This window comes from Hyperoodon ampullatus (genome assembly GCF_949752795.1).
Source record: "Hyperoodon ampullatus genome assembly, chromosome: 4".
In the NCBI taxonomy this organism is placed as follows: domain Eukaryota; kingdom Metazoa; phylum Chordata; class Mammalia; order Artiodactyla; family Ziphiidae; genus Hyperoodon; species Hyperoodon ampullatus.
Window position 1 is genome coordinate 174,674,981 of NC_136917.1, and position 21,548 is coordinate 174,696,528.

The 21,548-nt window shown below is 49.4% G+C and overlaps 1 pseudogene across 1 annotated transcript; it reads right to left on the bottom strand.

Moving 5' to 3' along the window:
• Nucleotides 1–350: 350 nt before the first annotated feature.
• LOC307051339 (RNA/RNP complex-1-interacting phosphatase-like) lies at nucleotides 351–960 on the bottom strand (annotated as a pseudogene). The gene has a single exon. The product of its transcript is annotated as an RNA/RNP complex-1-interacting phosphatase-like (transcript).
• Between the last annotated feature and the right edge of the window lie 20,588 nt (nucleotides 961–21,548).

Below are 21,548 nucleotides of genomic sequence, written 5' to 3' on the forward strand. Positions count from 1 at the left end.
CTTTCCTTCTCTCTGCCTCAGCTCTCAAGGATTGGTCACCTACGTGTTATTAGTAATTATTATTTGGCGTCTGTTCATAATTACTATCAGAAGACACAGCACTTATGGGCCTAATGACACTGCCCAGCTACGCACCATTCTTCTTCTTTTTGGCTTCCCGTCCACCAGCAGGAACCTCATTTATTTTTGTTCTCCCTTCACCACAGCCCAGTCATTTCTGTGAATGACTCTCAGTCTCACCATAATCTGTATCTCTCACTCTGCCCCAACATCCCACCCCATCACTCGCTCCCTGAAGTGTACTCTAGGAATTTAGGTAAACTGGATATTTTACCACTGTTCACCATCTCTTATGAAACCAGAAGAAAAGCAGCTTTCTTATGGAATGATGGAGAACTTGTAAAGATAAAACACCAGTATCCAATTGCATCATCTGGCCGCATGCCTTCTACATCAATCAAATATCTGCAGATGTGGTAGCCAGTCCTGTTTAAACCATGGGTACAGGGGACACCAATAAGTCTGTCATTATCTTTATTTTCTTTCAAAAACCCATTAACAGCACATTGGAATTTAAAACTAGTGTCATCATCTGGCACCTGATGCCCAATTGTACAAATTTTTAAATAAGGAATAGTTTCTGGTAAGTCCTCTGGCTTATAATGGCGGCGAGTATATGTTAAGTCAATAATCAACCCAAGTTCTTCATTCTGTTCTTGGAGTTTGTTAAAAAAGATCCAAGGGGGAAAAACATTCTTCTGGAGCAAGATTCTTTTCAAAACTCTTTTTTAAAGGAACTTTGAAAGCAATGACACAAGTCCCAGGCATCCGCTGTCCAACTAGGATATAGTCTTTCCACCTTTCTGGGATGTGCTTTCCGCCCTTCCTCTTGGCTGACGAACGTCCGGAAAAGCTGCGACCCTGACCCCAGCACCCGCGGGCATGATGCCACTGGCTCATGTGACCCCCAAGATGCCGCCCACCCAACGCCAAGAGTGCCAAAGTCGCCAACCTGGTGGCTCCGTTGCCAGCACAAGGCCCCGAACCACAGTTTCCTAGGCACAAGCCCATGCAGCTCGCGGACCTCCTTCTACTGCGCATACGCCACCGCCCGTCGAGATGACGTCATCACGCCGGCCGACTGACACGCTTCTCTTTGGAGTTTCTTAAGCTTCCATGGACATCTCATTCCCTTGCTTTCTGGGATGGTCTAACAGTTTCACCAACTGTGATCTACTGCCTCAAACAAGCTCAGTGTTCAGCAATTGTCTGCAATTGTTTTCAGAATTCTCCACTGGGAAAAAGGCTGTTCTGCTGGGTGAGCTCCAAATCGAGTCAAACAAAGACAACCTCATGAGTGAGTCTCCCAGGGAACTACCAGACAGGTCAAACGAGGCCAGTTCTTGGGAAGGGAGTTTGAAGAATCTTCCACATTCTTCCTGCTCCAGTCACTGCCAGGCTGCTGTTTACCACCATGAATGTGGGCTACTTGTTTTAAAGCCAACTGTAGAAATTGGGGGTGGGGTGGGAAGAGGATGGAAATAGGGTAAATTAAAATGCCCACAGCTCACTCTTCCTAATGAGATTCAGATGTGTTTTGTTTTCTGCTTTTTCTTGAATAAACACTCTCTGGTTTGCTACAAGCCTTTGGTTAATTTCCAGAGTTTTGAAAAAGTTGATGCTTGTAAATTTTGAACAGTGCTAGCCTTGGTTTTATGGGTGAGACAATTTTCAGAGGTCCTTTCTCTGCTGCTTTCATTGACATTCTCGTTCCTGCCATGGCTTTTGAAGGTTTGTGTCACGTAGCAGAGAGCTCTATTTTGGCAGTTGTTTTCCTTCTACATTGAAAACATGTCATATATTATATTCTAGTTTCCATCATTTCCATTGAGAAGTCAGCCATCAGTCTTATTGTCTTAGTTTTGAAATTGGTACGACCTTTCTTTCTGGCCCCTTCAAGACTTATTTATTGTTTGTTCGTTTTTGGTGGTTCTCTCTTCTGCTAGATATTTGAGGTGTGTGGGAGCACTTTTATTGTCACAATGACTGGTATCATTAGTGGCATTTGTCGGCAAAAGTCAGGGATTATATTGATAAAATTTCTGTACTGCGTGGGAGAGCTCCACAATGCCGTAAAGAATTCCTGGCTAAAGTTCCAGTGATTCCTCACTGAAAAATTATAGCAGAGGCAAGTTTCAATGACTGGAGAGAAATCTGTCCCACATTTGGACCTCCAGCCTGTGGCATTTGAAACTTCTGGACCCTCCACTGGTGGGACTGAGGTTCTTAATTCGAATTTCCAAGGGCAACATTAGCTCAGGTTCTGGGCAAGTTCAGTCTCCAGACAAAAGTCCTCAGAGGTTCCTACTGCTGTGTATCTTGGGAAACCATTTAGAGAAAAACAGAGCAGGAATTAAAATATACTTTCCCTCAGAAATTGGCAGTCAGATGGAGGGAGGGATAGAATCCTTGTCCCAGAGGAGATGAAAGATCAGATTAAATTCCACAAGGCACTTCTGTTCTGAGATGCCTTGATGATCCTCACAGTGGAGATGTTGAGTGGTGGGACCCAGAATTCAGGCAAACACCTGATTTGGCCAGACTTGGTTTTCAAAAAGTTACTCTATAGCAATAGAGTAGATGGAGAATGATAGAATGATTCCACCTCTCACTACCAAGTAAAGGATAAAACTTAAAAAGCCCATCCATAGTTTTCCAGCAGCCAACTCTCTCAGTTTTATTCCGATGGAGGCAAAGATGTACATTCTTCATGTACATACATCCTTCAGTTTGAGGAATTTGTAAGGGACAACGTTCTAATAGGGACAGAGCTCTCTAAAACCACCTCATGCCCCTACGATTCCTAACTATTAACCTGAGGTCAATTCACTTCTCCCTTGTGAATTCTGAACTCAAGCTAAAGAGGAATATGAACGATGAGATACTTTCTGTGTGTCATGTCAGTGAGATGCTCATTTTCCTATGAATATTGTCCTTTCATTAAGGAAGTAGGGAACAACTGAGATGCTCAAAATTTTCTCACTGATGTAATTCTTCAAGGGAAAAAGCAAATAAAAGTATTTCCTATGTGGTCAATAGTCAGTTTTCATGTTACCACATCCTTCTGAATGGATTTCTGTAGATAAATTCCTGGGGTTGTAGAAGTGCCTAGTGAATCATTTTAGACAGATAAGTGTATCATTTTATGGCAGCCTCAGTGGCCACCCATGAACCTGGTGTCATCTCCAGAGAATTGTGTTCTCTGGTCTGTTCACCTTCTCAGCCCAGAGAGATATATTCTCCGTGTTACATAAAGTCAGCCTATTCCAGTGTCCTATGACCCTGCTCCCGAACACATGTGTTTACTTCCGGCTGTCTGAACCAATCACCTGAAGTCCCTCCCCCACATGCATGCTCACTGTCACCCCTGTGCCCTCAGTGTCTGGAGACTTGTATTCTTGCTGCTTTCTTAAGAGAATAAATGCCATAGTCCACGTCCTGCAAGCCAGCCCACTGGAGAAAGGGCAGCTTTTGTAACTCAGGAGTGCTCCCGAAATTTGCATAGGTATTTAGATTTCATCGTGGCAAGAACAACAAGACCATTTAATGGGGAGGAAGAGGGTTTTGAATAATAGAAACTCCTATTAGGTGAATTTATGAAGAAACTGTGAAAAGTCATAACAATAATGTGTACCCTTCAGTACATCCTACTCACTGAATAGATAAGTGGTCCTGAATCATTTATGCCAACATGCAGGAACCTGATAAATTTTGAACAAATTTAATTGAAATCCCCCCTGGAGTGAGTGTGAAAGAAGGATTAAATTTAATGGTCTCATGAGCGGCGCAGCCCTAGATGGCTCCCTTCTGAAGACTCTCTTTCTTCCCCCCGAAATAAAAGATTCCAAACCTCAATCGGAACAGATGTGAGTTTAATCACATCTCAGAAATGAAAAGCATGTGACTTTGAAATGTAATGAGACTTAAAGAATATGTCTAACCAGACAAACCATACATTTAGCTTCATTTTAATATTGGGATACGCGAGAGGTGAGCCCTGGTAGGAAGACCACATCCCCTCTTGGGGGGCTGCACCCCCCACGCCCCCAACATCCTGTGAGCCTCACACACGTCCTGAGCAGGTTAGGGGTGTCTGGGCTCTATGGCAGGACGCCCACAGCATCACCTGGCCCCACTGCATGGCTTACTCAGAATTCACCACTTTTCAAACTTACTGGTTACAAATTCTTGGTTGGCAGATTAGCGGACTGCCCATCTCCATGGTCTGCAAAGGCAGCTGGCTCCTCCACACCCTGGGAAAGTTGGGTGGCACGGATTCCCTGAAATCCAAACCACTCCGTCTGGTAGGGAGCCTCGTGTGGTCTTCCAGAAGGACCCAGAATCCATGTCAGTGGCAGAGAGGGGGCATCCACTTCTGCAATGGTGGTCTGTACTCTGAATGACCAGCAGACTCAGGGTCTTCTGTCTCCCACACGGGAAAGTTTACACATCCTGGGAAAGCGCAGTTCCACGCCCCCACCTCTGACTGTGGTCGTGGGTGGCAAGACGTCCTCTGTCTCACAGAGGTCCCTGGTGGTTGGGGGATCTACCCCTCGCTGACTTAGAGCTGATGGCCCAGGTGCTGCTGGTTTCTTTTCTGAGCCTCAGTGGACGCCGACACGAGCAGGAAGGGGCCGGAGCTCATTCTTTCAGTCAGGCTGGTGCCCGAGTCCAGTGGGAACCCCTGAGGGGGTGCTGAGAACCCAAGCTTTGTCTCACTCAGGGGTCCTTGGACTCTCAGTCAGGAGATGGCCTGTGGATGCTGGATTGCAACCCTGAGAAAACTATGTCTGTTAATGGAATGAGGGGTGTCATGACCAGTGTCTTAGCCGGTTGGGGCTCCTACAAAAGAAAGCCACGACAGGGTGTCTTAAACAACAGGCATTTCTTTCTCCCAGGTCTGGAGGCTGGACATCCACGATCAAGGCCCCTGCAGATTCCGTGTCTGGTGAGGGCCTCCTGCTGGTTCACATATGCATCTCCTCGCTGTGTCCTCACGTGGAGGAGAGGCAGGGAGCTCTCTGGGGTCTCTGTTATCAGGATACTAATGCCATCCTGAGGGCTCCACCCTCGTGACCTCGCCACCTCCCAAAGACCCCACCTCCTGACACCTGCTCATTGGGGGTTAGGATTCAACTATGCGAATTCTGGGGGGACTCAGATATTCAGTCTCTAGCAACCAGGGAAAGGAAATGAGGTGATTAGAGCCCCAGCCTTCATTTCAGCTGAGGTTTCTATAAACAAAACGAATCATTCTACACGGGAACAGAATTTAAGACAAAAACAAAAAATAGTTGCTGCTGGCGTCAGGGAGAGACCGGGAGCTGCAGCTCAGGGAAGAAGTCCACGAGGGCCTGGGTGCCTGTGGCAGGGTGGCAGTTGCTGGGGCCACAATCGGGGGCTGGGGGGCTTCTTTCTTGACCCTGCAGGAGAGGAGGGAGGGAGGGGCTCTCCCCAAGGGACAGTGCCGACAGCACCACCCATGGGCTGCCTGTGGCTGCGTGGACCACACAGGGCCGGCCTCACCCACCTTCACAAACAGGCGGTGGTGGCGTTAGTCATGATGTAACACCCTTGAGGAAGAGGAATTGAATCACCACGAAGGAGCTGTGGACTCTCTCATTTCAAGTCTGAGTTTCCATGAGAATTCCAGTTCAACAGAAAACGAGACAGTGTTTTTTAAAGAATCCTTTCCACAGCCTCTGCAGTTTTTATTTTCCATTTTAATCTCCATTTTGCAGGTACTGCCCAATAAAGTCTCGCTGCCTCTCCCTCTCTCTTCTTTCTGCCTCCCCCCTCCTCTTTTCTGTTCCCACCCCACCTCCCCATAAATATGTATTTGTCTCCCTTTGTGGAGTCCCTCCTATGATATTCTGAAGCCAGCAGGGTCCAGCACGTCCACACAGCAGAGTATTTTCCATCACGAGGTGGCCTCTCCAGCCCTGCAACAGCACAGCCGTGTAGGAAACATGAGGTGTGAACAGCTTCCAGAATGTTCGCTGAAACGCCTGAGGGCAAATTAAAGAGGGCAGTTCTGGGTCCTCTTTGCCATAACCAAGCTGGGCTCAGCCCAGCTGAATTCACCAGTGTTCGTCCCAACTCCTGCATTTCAACTTCATTTCCAAATATAAAGCCTTCAGCTGTGTCAGGCACTTTGATTTCTCTGGATGTCGGGCTTGGTTTTCAAATGTAAATGTGCCCCCAGGTTAGTCTCAGTAAGTTGCCTGGCGTGGGACCAGGAGCACACCTGTCAGGTGCGGCCCTGTCCTTCTCCTTCCGTGTAATCCTTCATGTCTCGTATCAAAGACACCCTCCTGCCTGGAGTTGAAAGCAAAATTATTCTCAAAGGAATTTATGACAAATACAATAATTCCTTTTAATGCAGGGATGTTTTATCTACCAGCACATTAAGTACATATGCTACCAGGAAATAACCATTATGTCTATGATTCCCATATTATATTTAGAGAACACAATGAATCCATTAATTGGAGCGAGAAATATATGGTTTCCTCTGCACAGCTCCTCTGATGCTCATCAGTGGAAAAACGTTGGTACCAGACCTTCAACTCAACCCACGACCCCTTCGACAACGCTGCAGCGGCATCTTTGGGGTAAGTTCATCTCCAGTGGGAAACTCCATGGTTGTTAACATCTTTAAGGGGCCTTGTGGATGGAAATGGCTTCACCAAGCCCTGGCTGAGGTCTCCTTCCTTCCTAACTTTCAGGTCACAACAGTTTGATTTTCCCCCTGGGAAGTCAGAAATCGCTCAGATTTAGTCTTTTACAAACAGAATGGCGGGGGGCTGGTGTCATCCTGCCCCTCCCCAGGCACCCTAAGACCTCCTAGGGATTTCTGTTCTCACCTGAAGTTTCACTGCTGTATCTAAAGTCCCCAAACCAGGTGTTAAAAGGAGCCTGGGAACGCACAGCTACTCATTCCTGTAAAGAAGCGGAAGTAAGTCAGGCACCGAGTGGCGGCAGACAGGCGACGTGTAACTTCCTCCTTCTCCCAAACATGTGTCACAGTGTCGTCCCACACCACAGGCCTTCCCCAGAGCCTCTCTGAGAGTCTGTGCCGTAGTCCCTGCACAACTCCCGCGTGCCTATCAGACTTTCAGATGGCTCCATGTTTCCTCATTATTATGAGAAATGGTCCAATGGGCATGTGACCTTCCTTTTCAGTTCATAATATATGGGGAACATTTTTCCTGGCCATAAATTTTACATGAATATATGATTTTAAATGTTCTGATGATGAAATCAGTAATTTAGAAAATAGTAAAGAATGTATTTTTTAAAAAAGAAAAAAAGGGCTTCCCTGGTGGCACAATGGTTGAGAGTTCGCCTGCCGATGCAGGGGACACGGGTTCGTGCCCCGGTCCTGGAGGATCCCACATGCCGCGGAGCGGCTGGGCCCATGAGCCATGGCCGCTGAGCCTGCACGTCCGGAGCCTGTGCTCCACAACGGGAGAGGCCACAACAGTGAGAGGTCCGCGTACAACAAAAACAAAAAACAAAAAACAAAAAAAACACCTGTAATCTTACTTCCTAGGTCCATTTTAAACTCATCGGGGTAGCTTCATCCCCAGACCTTGTTTTTCCACCCTCCCTGCCACCCCCCCAAAAAGAATTATTTTCAAGTCCTGTTGCTCCACGGGGTACTTTCCAATTGGGTGTCATGTGGCCACATTCTGTAACATCCAAGAGCGTGTGTGTGTCTCCCCAGATCTTTTTATTTTTATTTTTTTCAACAGAAGCCTCTGCATATTATATTTATTCAATTGATTTTTTAAAAATTAATTGAAATATAGTTGATTTACAATGTTATGTTGGTTTCAAGTGTACAGCAAAGTGACAGGGAACTATCCCCAGACCTTTCTTAATGTATATATAGATATTCAAGCTTTCCTCTTTTAAGTCTGGAACCATTACGTGGTTGCCTTTTTAAAAACATTCTACTGTTTGAATGTTCATGGTCTGAGACATTTTGCGTGCCATCGCGTGGGGTTTTACTACATGGACCCACTGTACCATATCAATCCTTGCCCAACGGGTGGACTTCTAAGCTATTTCACGTTGCTGTTATGAATTGCATTGCAATGTACATGCGTGTGCATAACTCCGCTTGGCATTTCTAATTATTTTCATAGGCTGTAAGTCACAGGAGGTGATCCCTCAGTGTAACCAAACAACCTGGTATGAAGACACATTAGACAGGGGGGTCATGTTCCATCCTCCGAGGAGAATGGGCTTCGGAGGGGCTGGCGCTCTGCTGGGAGCGGCCCCAGGGAGACTTCCTGCAGCTGAAAGGCCAATGCCTCTCATCCTCTCACCCTCCAGTCACCCGGATGCTTTAAAATCAAAGTAAAATAAGCGGAATCTAATTATTCAGTAAAATAACCTGATCCAGGTAAACATTTCATCCTTCTCAGGAGGCCTGTGGGTCAAGCCAAACCAAAGCAACCAACAAAAATTAAGACATCCCTGTAGAACCCTCAGTTTAGGACTCTGTGAACTTTGTAAATGAGGAGTGGTGGCCGGTGGACACTAGGAGGACAGAGAATCAGAAGTAAACCCAGAAGGGCTGCAAGTGGTGCTTTGTCTGGGTCTTTATAAGAAAGTATCTGAATCGGGGGCACCCTTTTTGGACAACTTCTGTTGTGAGTTATGTATTTCCACATGGTCCTTCTAGATATTTTATGTTCAAGGCTGTGTCCTTCGGGACAGTTACGATGACGAGAACTGTTGTAAATACACTCTCATTTTCATCTGCTGTTGGTGAAGAGAAATCAAGGATTAAGTGATAACTGAGACAGCCATTTGTTTGCTCAACATTTTTAAAGATTACTTCCTGCAGAGCAGAATGAACTGGAGCTAGCCATTGGCCGCTGGATTTGGACAAAGAGAGGCTTTGGATGATGCAGGTGCGTGGGAAAGGTGTGCTTCTGCTCCTGGGAAAAAGTCCTGGGAGGGGCGTAGTTTCTCCTAGAAGCTGCTTCCGGGGACTTAAAATAGTTGTAGGGGCCACAAGGAGCTGTGATCCACAGATAAAAATCTACGCTGTGAAAGGTTTGATAAATGTCTTGCTCTTTATTGTGCAACTGCAAAGTCAAGTCTGCATGAAAATAGAGCGTCTCTTTGAAGATGTTCAAAGGCGTCCCTTCCATTTTCTGAAGCTGTTTATGAAAAGATGGCTATTCATGTGCTCTTATGGGAGTGGCATGTTACCGGGGCCTTTGTGTTAAAGAGTTCAAGTACATAGGAGACAGGTCGTCTGAGAGTGCATTAGTTATTACACGAGGTTGAACTCTCCAAGGACCCTGCCCTGGAGTGAGAGTCTAAGTTTCGTGGCACAACACCGTCTAGAGGGTTAGGAAGAGAAATATTAAGGGCTTTTATGATTTTTAGCACCATCTGTGTTGTGTTCTTGAGTGTAGCAGAATTGCTTCCACCCATGAGTGTGTGTGGTGCTAATTCTTGCCTGTGATTTTACTTAAGGATTCTGTGCATATGACTTCACACGAAGGCAAGGCTGACAAGTCTGTACTGTAGCAAAGTATGAGATTCCACGTGATTCCATGATTCCGATCTTTGTCATTAACTGAGCTATGGCCAGATTAAAATAATGTTGCAAAAATAGGTTGTGTGGGTGGTACTTCCCCCAGCAAAGTAACAGGTCACGAGGTGGAGCCATGACCAGGAGAGAAAGAAGCACTTAACTGAAAACTAAAACAGAATGGTGCATTGTTTTGCAGAAGAGAAATGGAAGTCCTTTAGGGCTGGCCTTCTCTGCAAGTGTGTTTGCGTGCACGGTGTGTGACTTTGCCTGGAGTCGTTAGGAATGTGAACACAGTCTGATTTGGGGGCTTGTTCTCCTGGTCTCATCGCTTTTGACCTCAGAGTCCCAGCCAGCCCACGGATCTCTCTGGGCCCACCTGACAAAGCACCCCGCCGTTTCTCCCCAAGTACCGAGCCCACACCTCCTATGTTTTATCCGAAATCCACATTTTTCATAGAAGAAAGTTCCTGTGCAAACATACTAACAACCTATGTCCTGAGTTTACTTTGCTGCTTTTGTTAACAGGAACCCACTGTTGGTGAGAGAAGGCCCTTGGGGGGGATGTTTGTTTATTTGTTATTTGGTGTATTTGTTGGCTTATTTATTTAGTTTTATACCACATTACAGACACAACTGAAAGATCTTTTGAAAGTATTTTTTTTTTGTAGTTGCTAAACCAGAAGATCAGCAGGCTTGGAACGTTTCCTGTGTGTGTCTGTAAAAACAGCGTTCAGCTGATGCTGCCAGCACCTCAGGGTCACTGCACCCCGGCACGGGCTGCGGCGTTACCTCTGTCATCACAGTTGCTCAGCCCAGCAGCCCTCCCAGGTGGGAGCTCTGATCATGGCTCGATTTTATGGGGGAGGAAGTGGACGCTTCTGGAGGTTGGGCGATTCTTCTGGGGTTCCACGAACCAGGGAAAAGTAAGACCTAGATCTTGGTGGGGTCCAGCTGTGGCCCAGCCTGCAGGTCCAGCTGAAGTCCCCCCAGCTCCCCTGATACATTGGGCTGGGCTGTTTCTGGTGGTGGGCTGGCCCTTGGCCCCTGTCAGGACACTTGGTGGCATCACCGGCCTTGACTCACCAGCCCTGACACCAAGAGTGTCTCCAGTGCCAGATGCCCTCTGGTTGAGAGCCGGTGTCCTCCTCCCTCCCCTGACACGTCCACCTATGTCTTCCTCCCAGCCCTGGGCTCCAGGCCCTGGACCGGCTGGCCCTGTGGCTGCGGCCCTTTGGCCTGTGTCTGTCCCTCAGTGCTGTGACGTCCTTCACCTCTCGGCTGTCCGGCCGCTGTACCCACGACAGTCGGGGTTGGGGAGCTCACGCATGTGGGGAGAGACCACACAGCACCCGCCCCCTCAGGGGAGCTCCAGCCACCTGGTGATTCCCAGGTCTCTGTGTTCCGTGGACAAGTGCAGCCAGGACAATGTGGACCCGAATCTCAGCAGAAATGCAACAGATCCAGGATGGCTAGTTCTTCCACAAGACGGGCCTGAGCAGCTTAACCCAGGGAACCCTCCCAGGAGGCAGCCTTCCCTGGACGACAGTGGAGGTCCTGCCCTCGGCCTAGCACCCATCCCAGGTGTGTCCCGCCTCCTGCCCAGTCCCCCTTGGGGAGATGCAGGAGCCTGGCCTCCTGGACTCTTCATGAAGATTCCACACAAAAGCCCAGGGACCCACAGTCTTCCGTTCAGGTTCACGGAGCCTGGGATTCCTGCAGCAGCCCCATCCCAGCAGAACAGTTCACGTGCCACGGCTGCCAAGGGTGTCTGCGGTGGGAGACGGTGGACCAGCAGGAAGAGCAAGGCGCTCACATGTGGGCCAGAGACACAGTGAGGACGGAGGAGTAGCAGAGGACCCGGAGCTGGGCGGGGGGCCGGGAGGAGGGACGCAGGGCAGGTGGTGGGGACCACACGGGGTAGAGCAGGAGCCCCTCACCACAAGGCCAGGGCAGTGGTCGATGCTCTCGATGATAAGAATAAAGAAAAAACATAATACAATTGTGCAATGGTTATTCACGCATTTACTTTTTCCTATTTTATCCCCATACACCATGCTGAGAGGCCCAGTGGCCTTTGTTTTCACTTGCTGGTTCTGGTTCTTTCTGCCTCTTCACCATTTACCAGCTACAGAGCAATGCATACACAGTGACCGCCATCAGGGCGGGCAGCCCAGCCTTCCCTGCTGGGCCCTTTCCTGCGCAGGGACCGGAAGCTGGGCTTACGCAGGGCCGGTGCCGAGCCTGGGACTCGGCTGCTGCTCTTCCCACGATGTGCTCTTCTCACAACACCCACCTGAATCAGTTATTCTTAAAACATACATTTCCATTTAGTGATTCATGCTGGGCCTAATTCACTCACCATTTAATATCACTTAGAATCATCCAGGGACTAAAACAGGCCCACAGAGAACAGATTTTAAAAGTATATTTTAAAGATAAAAATGGACCTTTAATATTCTACAGGATTTCAAATCCCTGGACAAAGAGTGTCTGCTTAAATTTAAAAGAAGCCCTCTCATACCTGTCTTTGATAAAAGAAAAAGGCAGCCTGGGCCTTTGCTAAAGCAGAGGATGCACCTTTTTCAAATTACAGTTCTCAGGTCTGATACAGCCAGATAATCATCAGCAGCTCAAGTAAAATCATTATTTTGTCAGAGAGAGAAAGCATGTTCAAGGGGGAAATTAATGACAGTAGAGAAAGAATGCGGTTGAGCCCTAATCCAAAGACAGTTGCCAAGATGAAAGGAGTGCGGATGCTTCACTTTGCTTCAGGTGCTACTCTAGACTCTTCTGAAAGGCGGCACCAAAGTCTTGCCTTGAAAGCAGGGATTGGAAAATGCTTTCTGCAGAAATGAGAAACTTTGCTCCCACCCACATCACAATGTTCAGGGAAATCTGTTTGCCACAGGCTCTTCCCTCTTTTCATCCTAAATATCACAACATCGTTTTAGCTTAGGGGCCAAAGCAGGAGTAGAAATGATGGTGACCCCACACCAGCATGCCCTCCTCCTGTGGAAAAAGAGAAGAAAGTTCATTCTTGGTGATTCAGAAGGACATTTAAAGGGGCATATAAACCTTTTGGATCTAAACTCAGAGTGCAAACTCTTGGAAGTCACGTGGCCGTATCCTGGCCACCAGCTCTTCCCCTTAACATCACCAGATTTCAAGTCGGGGACTGAGGTTTGGGAGGGAGGGGTGAGTCGTTCTTTTCCTGAAGTGCTGCATCCCTGGTGTCTTTCTACGGGACCCGAGAGCAGGATGGGTCTGGCCAGGGCTGGGAGGCCAGGGGCTCACTGCCTGGAGTGGCTCCTGAAGGACCAGAACCCTCCCCTCCCCAAAGGTCCCTCCTGCTGGGGTCTGGACCCAGGTCTCGTCCCTGCAGCCACACTGGTCCCGTCGTGACCCTCAGGCTCCCATACAGGTGATGGAGCTGCAGTGATGGGCCTGGCCACTGCCTGGAAGCCTGGGGCAGGTCGAGGGCTTTGAGGTCGGCACAGGAGGGCAGGAAAGACAAGGTTGGGAGCCACGGGCAAAGGAGGCCCCCGAGTGTCCGTGTCACTCAGAGACCCTAGGACGCCGTGCCGTCCTTCCGCAGGCTGACTCAGAACCTCATGGGGGGACTGTCCTCAGTCAGCTACTGGGCACCTTTTCTTCCTTCGTTTTCTGTTCTCTGGCAGGTGTAAGCTGCTCAGAGACGCAGAGCAGGGAAGGCATGGACCTGGCCCAGCCACAGCTGACCTGTTCTAATACCCACTCCTTCCCTGTTTCAAGAAGCCCCTGGTCCGGTGGGAACTCCTATAAGAGAATAATTTCATGCCTTGCTAGTTACTGGGATCTGGGAGAAGGCGGGGTATCTGATATTAGGATCTGTTAGCGCACTTCACTTGAATGGAATCCTAATAAAAATAGCAAGTTTCACAGTCTTGGCGTGGCCGCCAGTACACGTGTGAATTGTGCCCCAGTTTTTCCTGATGCTGAGTGATCTCCCCTACATGAACAGCACCCAGGTCTCCCGAGGCTGGGTTGTTTGCATAGCCTACATTTCCAAACTTCTGACTTTGAATAATGTGGAAATATTTATCATAAGCCATTTCTAGAGAGTTCTGGGTCTATGGGACTGAATTAGAATATGAGGAGCTCTGTTTCTTCAGCCCTCGAAAGCCTGGTCATTCCATACACCAAGCCTCCACCAACTGATGTGCCAACAAGATGCACTCAGGGCAGGAATTTGGAGAAGATGAAAGCGTCAAAACAGCACACCTGCCTCAGTCCTGGGCACAATGTGTGCTTTGGCTGAGGGTCAGTTAGTGTCTCTGCTGGGGAAGGCCGATTTACACAATCCCACTAGAGAAACTTACTTCTGGTTCTCTTATGGAGGTTAATGTTTGCGTTCATAGCCTCACAATAGCAACCAGTGTCTGAGGGCAATGGACCCAGCACTGGGCATGGCACTGCTGTACGGGCCACACAGGCAGGAGGTCACAGGCAGGAGGAGAAGCCAAGGTTTCCCGGCCATGAGATGCCCGACGCTCAAGGAGCCAGGGAGGCCCGTGCCTGCACGTGGGGATCTGTTGCGGGTGCTGAGGAAGCCCGGGCCGCCCTGATGCCCCTAGTGTTTGCCTTGTCCATAAGAACTAACACAGTTACAGATATTTCACACCTTTTAAGTTTCTTGTCAGAGGAAAAAAAAAAGAAACCTCAAGTTCAAAACCTGCCTGGAATCTAGTCCCCGCAACGTAGGCTTTATTCAAGTGCGAACAGAATACCTGGACTTGGGCATCTGTCCGGGGCAGAATACAGGCTTGCTCTTGGGAAATTTTACTTCCCGTGAAAGATACTGCCTTTCTAAAGAGCAGAGAGAGAGAGCACACACACATCTTGCAAACAAGTAACGAGCTTAAAATGGAGAGATCAAGGGTATGCAAACTAGAGCCAGCCATCCCGCCTGGACTCTGGGGCTGCCCTGCCTGGGACCTGGGGTGCTCACCTGGGACCTGCACTTCTCATATCTCTGGTCGTGGAGACAGCTTTTCTGACCTGCTGAGTCTGAAACTGGGAATGTAGAGGGGCCGCTGGTTAATCTCTCTCTCTGCTCTCCGAATTCCAAGTGAACAGAGTGAGTGGGGGAGGCAGATGTGAACCCAGCAACACAGAAGTTGCCGCAAAGGGAAGCAATGCCTGGTGAAGACGGCGCCCGTGCCAGAAAGCGTCTGCTACAAGTTTCCACACAACCAGGGCGGGACTGCAGCTGAAGTGGCTGAGAACTACCCAGAACACGACCCAGCGACAGGAGGGTACATGTGTCCAACCAGGAATGGCCTGGGCTCTGCAGAACCTGACGGACAGATGTATGCCTGATGTCTGTGAGATTATATCTAAAGATGCACATTGCTATATTTAAAATGGATAACCATCAAGGACCTCCTGTGTAGCACAGGGGACTCTGCTCAATATTACGTAACAACCTAAATGGGAAAAGGATTTGAAAAAGAATAGATACGTGTATATGTACAGCTGAACCACTTTGCTGTACGCCTGAAACTCACACAACATTGTTAATCAATTATACTTCAATATAAAATAAAAAGTTAAAAAAAAATGATGAACATCAGCCCAGGAGCCTCAGTTTTCCTTGGATCTTAGAAACATATGATGCTTAATTCTAAGCAGTCAACTTGGTACCAGAGAGCTTATGAAGAGATGTTAGGTCAGAACGGTGTTGACCACGTCACTGTGTGCACCCATTCTTTTAGGGGATGATTACGGGTGCTCAGGACACACATTAGGGCTAATTCAATGAGGTTCTCTCAGCCTCCTGCGGGATGTTTTTCTTGGAGCTCCTGTATAACCGAGCCCTAGGAGTCGTGTGGGTAGAGCTCCGCTCTGCTTATGCAAAGAAGCCATGATTGTCACCAGTTCCGACTGGATGACAGATATGCTTAAGGCTCTTAGGCAGGCTTTGGCAGTGATGTTTACTTTTGGGGTGAGTGCAAACATTACAATACCATCAGGACTATGAATGGAGCTTTTGTTAGGGTATTATGGGAATTACAGTATTTAAAGAGTACATCTCACTCAAAGATAACTTTGAATGTACTTAAAGTGCACTTCTTGACAGACTGTTATTGTAAGTTGATCTGGTTAAATCACCCATACTTTTAGGGATTCTGTATCACAAGAGGTGGCCCTGCCTTGTGACCCTACAGTAGGAGCACAGGAGACAGCGAGAAACACAGATGGGGAAGACTTACCCATCATCTGCCCGGCATTTTCCCATCCAGGACCAAGTTTTAAAATCAAGGCAGTTGCTTCAGAGCAACTGACTTTCTGACATGCAAGTAGACCCATAACCAGGCACAACCAGAAAGAAGGTGCCGTCCTCCGGCTGACGCAGCCACTTGGGGAGGGGGATCTCCCCTCAAGGGAGCGTCCTGCCCCATCCCAGAAGAAATGTCAGAGAGTCTGAGGAAAGGCACATGTTGCAGAAATTCACACAAAACCTGACTTGCATGAAGGATATGTATTGTCGCGGATACGGAAAATACCATGTAAATTCTCCAAAGCAATGTTGGACGATTACGGGATTGAAAAACAAAATAAGAATGTGGAGGAAAGCTTTAAAAACCTGTATTATTAAATTGGAGAGAAGAGAAAGAGTCATCCCCTGTCCTCTCTTACTTCCAGAAAAGACCGAGAAGGATTGGCAGTCAAGGACTGCATGTTCAAGGTAGGTTTTAGGGAACCTTAAAAGGTTCAGCTGCATCACTAGAGGTCTGGAATAATCTAGCAGTGTGTCTGTGTCAAAGCAGTTAAATGACCTCGGTGACACTGGCTGACTCCAAGTTCTTTACTTCCCAATATCATAAGCACAGATTTAACCAATAATATATCTATTGGGCATCAACCATGTGTCACTATGGTAGGCAGTGCTGGCAAAATGAATGAAGACTAATGTACAACATGCACGCAGTTGGGGGCTCGGAAGCTAGTGAGAAGGAGGCTTAAGACACGGTCACCACTTACCCTGCAAATACCAAAGACCTGATTAATCGGTAAGGACACGCTGCCATCACCATGTGCAAGACTCGTCCACGTCTACACAGATGCCCGGCCCTGCGAGGGCAGCATGCACCACCGGCTGGCTCATACCCACCTCCTGACCCAGCATGCTGACTCACCACCCTGCCACCTGTTTGAGTTACAAACTTTAAAATATTTATCCTATATGGTTATGGAAACTTGATACTGGTATAAAACATTTGATCTTGTTCCTTAAAAAAAAAAAGTCAGAGGATGAGAGAGGAATGGAATTGCATCTCGGCGATCAGGGCTTCCTCTAGGAGAGCCATGTGGAAGGTCATTTCTGCTGTCATGATCAGAGACCCCCTCCCCCCGTCCAGCTCCTGTAGCATGGATCAAGTTAGTGAGGAAAGCTGCAAGGTTTAAGTCTGAAATTAATGTACTGGCAGCCAAATGTCAAAGCAAAAAAGCCCTTATTCAGAGCAAAGAGCTTAAGACAAGAGAGCTCTTGGGTGGGGACAGGTGAAAATGACCAAATTAACAATTTGCCATAAAATGTACAAAATTCAGTTCGATTCCTAAGTAGAAAGAGTAATATAATCCCAACCGTGCAACAAAATAGCATTTAAGCATTTACAAGGGCCAGCACAGGTGTACCAAATACACAGGAAATCAAAGCACGTGTCTGTGTAACGACTTCAAGCTTGATGGGGACTAAAGCCTCGGTGGGCTGCCTTGCCTGTCCTGCTCTGGACCCTACTTTAGTGCAGTGAGTCTGGGTCCTACCGCGATCGTAACACCCTGAACAAAGCCCTGCACCCTACTCTAACCATCGGGTGGGAAAGCAAATCACAACGAGATGAAAAAGTACATTTTGCAACTTCTGACCATGGGCATCCTTAACTAGCTAACCAAATAGCTGAAATCTGGTAACCGTGACGAGAAATTCAAATTTTATATATAACCTGGAGGCTGTCAGGGCCAATTTTGCAGGGAAGACAAGTCAAGGGAGACCTCAGTAAGCACAGGTTTATATGCTCTTCCATAAAACACAGTCAAGGACAGGGGTCTTTATCCCCCCGTGGAAACAAAGGGCAGGGCCACTCCTGAGCAGTGGAGGAAGGCAGCTGAGGACAGCAGTCTGGCCAAGGGGCAAACACAGGGCCCCTGGAGGGATGAGCTCAGTCCCGCCTGGGCGAGGACTGCATCCAGAAGCCACCTCTGGAAAAGGTCATGCGGCCCCAGCCCTCTGTGCACAGAGAAGGTTTTACCACATCTGGACCACGGGACCTACCTGGTGGGGATGAATTTAAGTAAAGTCTCAGGTAAGACATGGAGACTCAGACCCCTCAGGGCCTGAGAGGATGAGGCACAGCACGATTGGCTTAGGAGCAGGGGGTGAAAACTGTTTTGCTTCTTCACTTTTCCCCTTTGTGACCCAGAAGAGCCTGGCAAAGGGAGTCTGGGTGGGAACTGTGTCCGAGCAGATGAGGCAGGGCTCTCTGGGGCCTGGACCAGCCGGGGTGGCCCTCAGCCCTCGTCCCTCTGCAAGGGCCAGCCTTTCTCCGCGGTGCGGTCCAAGTCCTAGGGGTGTGCAGTGTGCTCTGGGCCTGGACCTGTGGGCCCGGTCCGGCTGTGCTTTCAACCCAGCAGTGATCACGGGTGGCCCTGGGCTGCAGACGCACCGGAGCATCACCTGCACAGCGTTCCGGGTGTGGTGGCCCGCCATCCCCAGGGCCCACTCCTCCCAGCACTGCTTCCTCCGTGTCAGGGAACTCTCCGCTCCTCACACCTCCTCCCATCTGAGGGCCTCCGTGCGCCATGGCTGAGTCTCACATCCTGTGTAGCTATAGACACCTGCACCCCACACGCAGGGAGGGGCCTTCCCACCGGAGGAGGAGGAGGGACACCACCCGGACCTGGATCCTATCTTGACTCCTCTGGGCCGAGCATCCTCTGTTCCCCAACAGCGACTGCGCCAGCGTTCACCTGGGGACCCAGGTGTCCGCTGCCTCAGCATCTCCAGTGAACTGATGCTGACGCAGGGTGGCTGACCTTCTCTGATGGAGTCCCCCTCCCACAAAAGACCCGAGCAGCAATCCTCGCAAGACTGGGGGTGGGTCATAACCTTGTCACCATGTATGGAGGTCAGGGCTGGGCACATGGAGTCCAAGGAACTGCCAGGGACCCAGCCAGAGCACAGCAGATCTGGAGTGCTCACTGGGTGTTACCCCAGTATCCATGTCCTTCACCCTGGTGGCCACTGTCAGGGTCCTCAGGTTCCCTCTGGAGCAGGGAGCCATGGGAAAGCAGACACTGGGGCGGGGCTGGGACAAGGAGACGGAGGCACGCACTTGGTGGACCGTGTCCTGGGGCTGTGCTGACAACGTAGCCAAGACCAGGCAGCTTGAAACAATGGAAACTTATTCTCTCATGGTTCTGCAGATTAGAAGCCCAAAATCTAGGTGTCTAGGAGGCCGTGAATCTGTCCCAGGCCACTCTCCATCTTTTGGGGGTGTGCTGACCACCACCTGTGTTCCTTGGCTTCTTCCCTGTTCCTTGATCCTTGGCGATGGTTCCTTCAAAGCATCACCCCGTCTCTGCCTTCACGTTCACAGGTATCTCCCTGTGTGTGTCTGTGTCCACACGTCCTCTCCTTTCCAAACACCAGTCCTGTGGGGTTAGGGGTCCACTAATCCAGCTTGGCCTCATCTTAATGAATTACATCTGCCGTGACCCTATTTCCATAGAAGGTCACATTCCGAGATCCTGGGGGTTAGGACTTCCCTATAAGAAGTGGAAGTGGGGATACAATTCATCCCACAGCATCTCAGGCACAACATTTAGGGGTGCCAGAAACTCAGTCATCAAGATAAATAGTATGTATTGAAGAATATCAAACTGAAGATTTGAAGAACTGAAGAATATCCAAATTCATGCAGCAAATCCATGGTGGACAAAATGCAGGGAGTTTGGGCTTCCCTGGTGGCGCAGTGGTTAAGAGTCCGCCTGCCGATGCAGGGGATATGGGTTCGTGCCCCGGTCTGGGAGGATCCCACATGCCGCAGAGCAGCTGGGCCCGTGAGCCATGGCCGCTGAGCCTGCGCGTCCGGAGCCTGTGCTCCGCAATGGGAGAGGCCACAACAGTGAGAGGCCCGCGTACCTCAAAAAAAAAAAAAATGCAGGGAGTTTGCATACACACAGGATCAGTACTGCTGATTTGCCCTTCTCCCTTGGGCTCAGGGCTGGCTCAGCTCAGCTCAGCCTTTATTTAAAAATTTGCTCTTTTCTTAACATGGAATTTCGTTAGCATTCATGTTAATTTTCTGAAATAGCTCATTAAATATTATTTATCTTGATGACTGAGGCTGTTGGTGCCCCTCAAGCATCACCCACACAAGGCAAGTGCCTCCCCCTCCCCAGGCTTCCGTAGGGCTCAGTCCCAGAGGCCAAACCATTGGCCCAGCCAGTGAGGAAGCTGCATCCCGGGGCTATCAGTACCCATGGATGACAGTCCTCCCACGTGCGCCCTGAGATCTGAGTGTCAGGGGAGCCTCACCCTTGTGTCAGGGCTGCCCCCACTGAGACCCCGATAGAGGCCAGGGAGGGAAGACCACTGGATTTCCTGAGACACACCGGACCCCCGCCCATTGACTCCCCAACCCCAGACTGTCCTTCCTGTGGTAGAGAGCAGGGCGGGTGTGCGTGCAGCGGGCATGGGCTCCACGCGCCCCGGGGAAGCAGGAGGCCCACCGCCCCCATTCTCCCTGACGAGGGTCTTCTTCAAACGTTCCCGGGGGGGGGCACTTGGAAGAGAAGGGGGAGCTGACATGCGCTCGAGTGGTGGTGGCCTGCCCCTGACCCCAGCCCTCCCAGGCCTGAATCCCCACCTCCTCCCCGGCCTCTGGGGAGTAACAGTAGCCTTCTCGCGGCACTGAGCTGACCCTCTGCCCAGTATCACTGCATCCCAGTGACCCCAGGTCACCGATTTCCCCAGAACCACGTGAGACTTTGCCTGGGAGAAAGTCTACCTGCCCTTTTTGTTTAACGGGGCTCCTGGTAATAAAACTTGTACAATGATTAGAAGAACGATCACATCTTTGGGGACCAGCCAGGCCCTCTTCATGCATTAGTAATGTGGCTTTTCAGTAAAGCCTCATCTGCTTTCTGCTGACAATTGTTTAACTTTTCCCAACATCGTGCAGCTCCTGCTCTTTTAGCAGCAAGACAGAGCTGAGCGCCAGGGATGAGAAACGCTTCCACTGGCACGCGGTTTAATTATGGGTGTCCCTCACAGGACAACTGTCCACAGGTTTCTTCCCTCCGAGGGAAGACTCGGAGGGTGTCCGGCATCAGTCAGCGATCACAGACAGGTGGGGAGAAAAGCCGTGTATTCACAGACCCAGCCCGAGGTGGCCTTATCCTATACCAATGATTTGCTGTCCTCCTGTCTCCTCATCAAACTCACTCAAAGATCTCATCGCTGACATCCCCACGGCCTGTGCTGAGCATCTCAGCAGATCTTTTCCCCCTAAGTGGCTGCAGTCCAGAGGCTAGAGCTGCACTCTGCTCTCTGAGTCCATCGAGCAAGGTTAGGGCCTCAGATGGGCTGGTAATGAGCTGCGGAGAGTTCCTCGCGGTCTTTGCCCATCCTCCATGGGTCTTCAAGAGGCTAAAGCTTCTGGAAAGCAGTGATGTGTTCTGGACTTTCTGGGATCTTTTCTGCCTGCTTTAATCATGTGTTTAACTGATGCTAATCCAATGAGTTGCCCAGCACCAAGGATGCCAGATGGAACGAAGACACAGCCAACCTAAACTCCGCCATCGTTGGGAAGACATGTTGGGTAGTTATTCCAAAGTCTCCAAGAGACACCTGGCTAGACTGTCCTGCCCTCTGAGCCCAGCT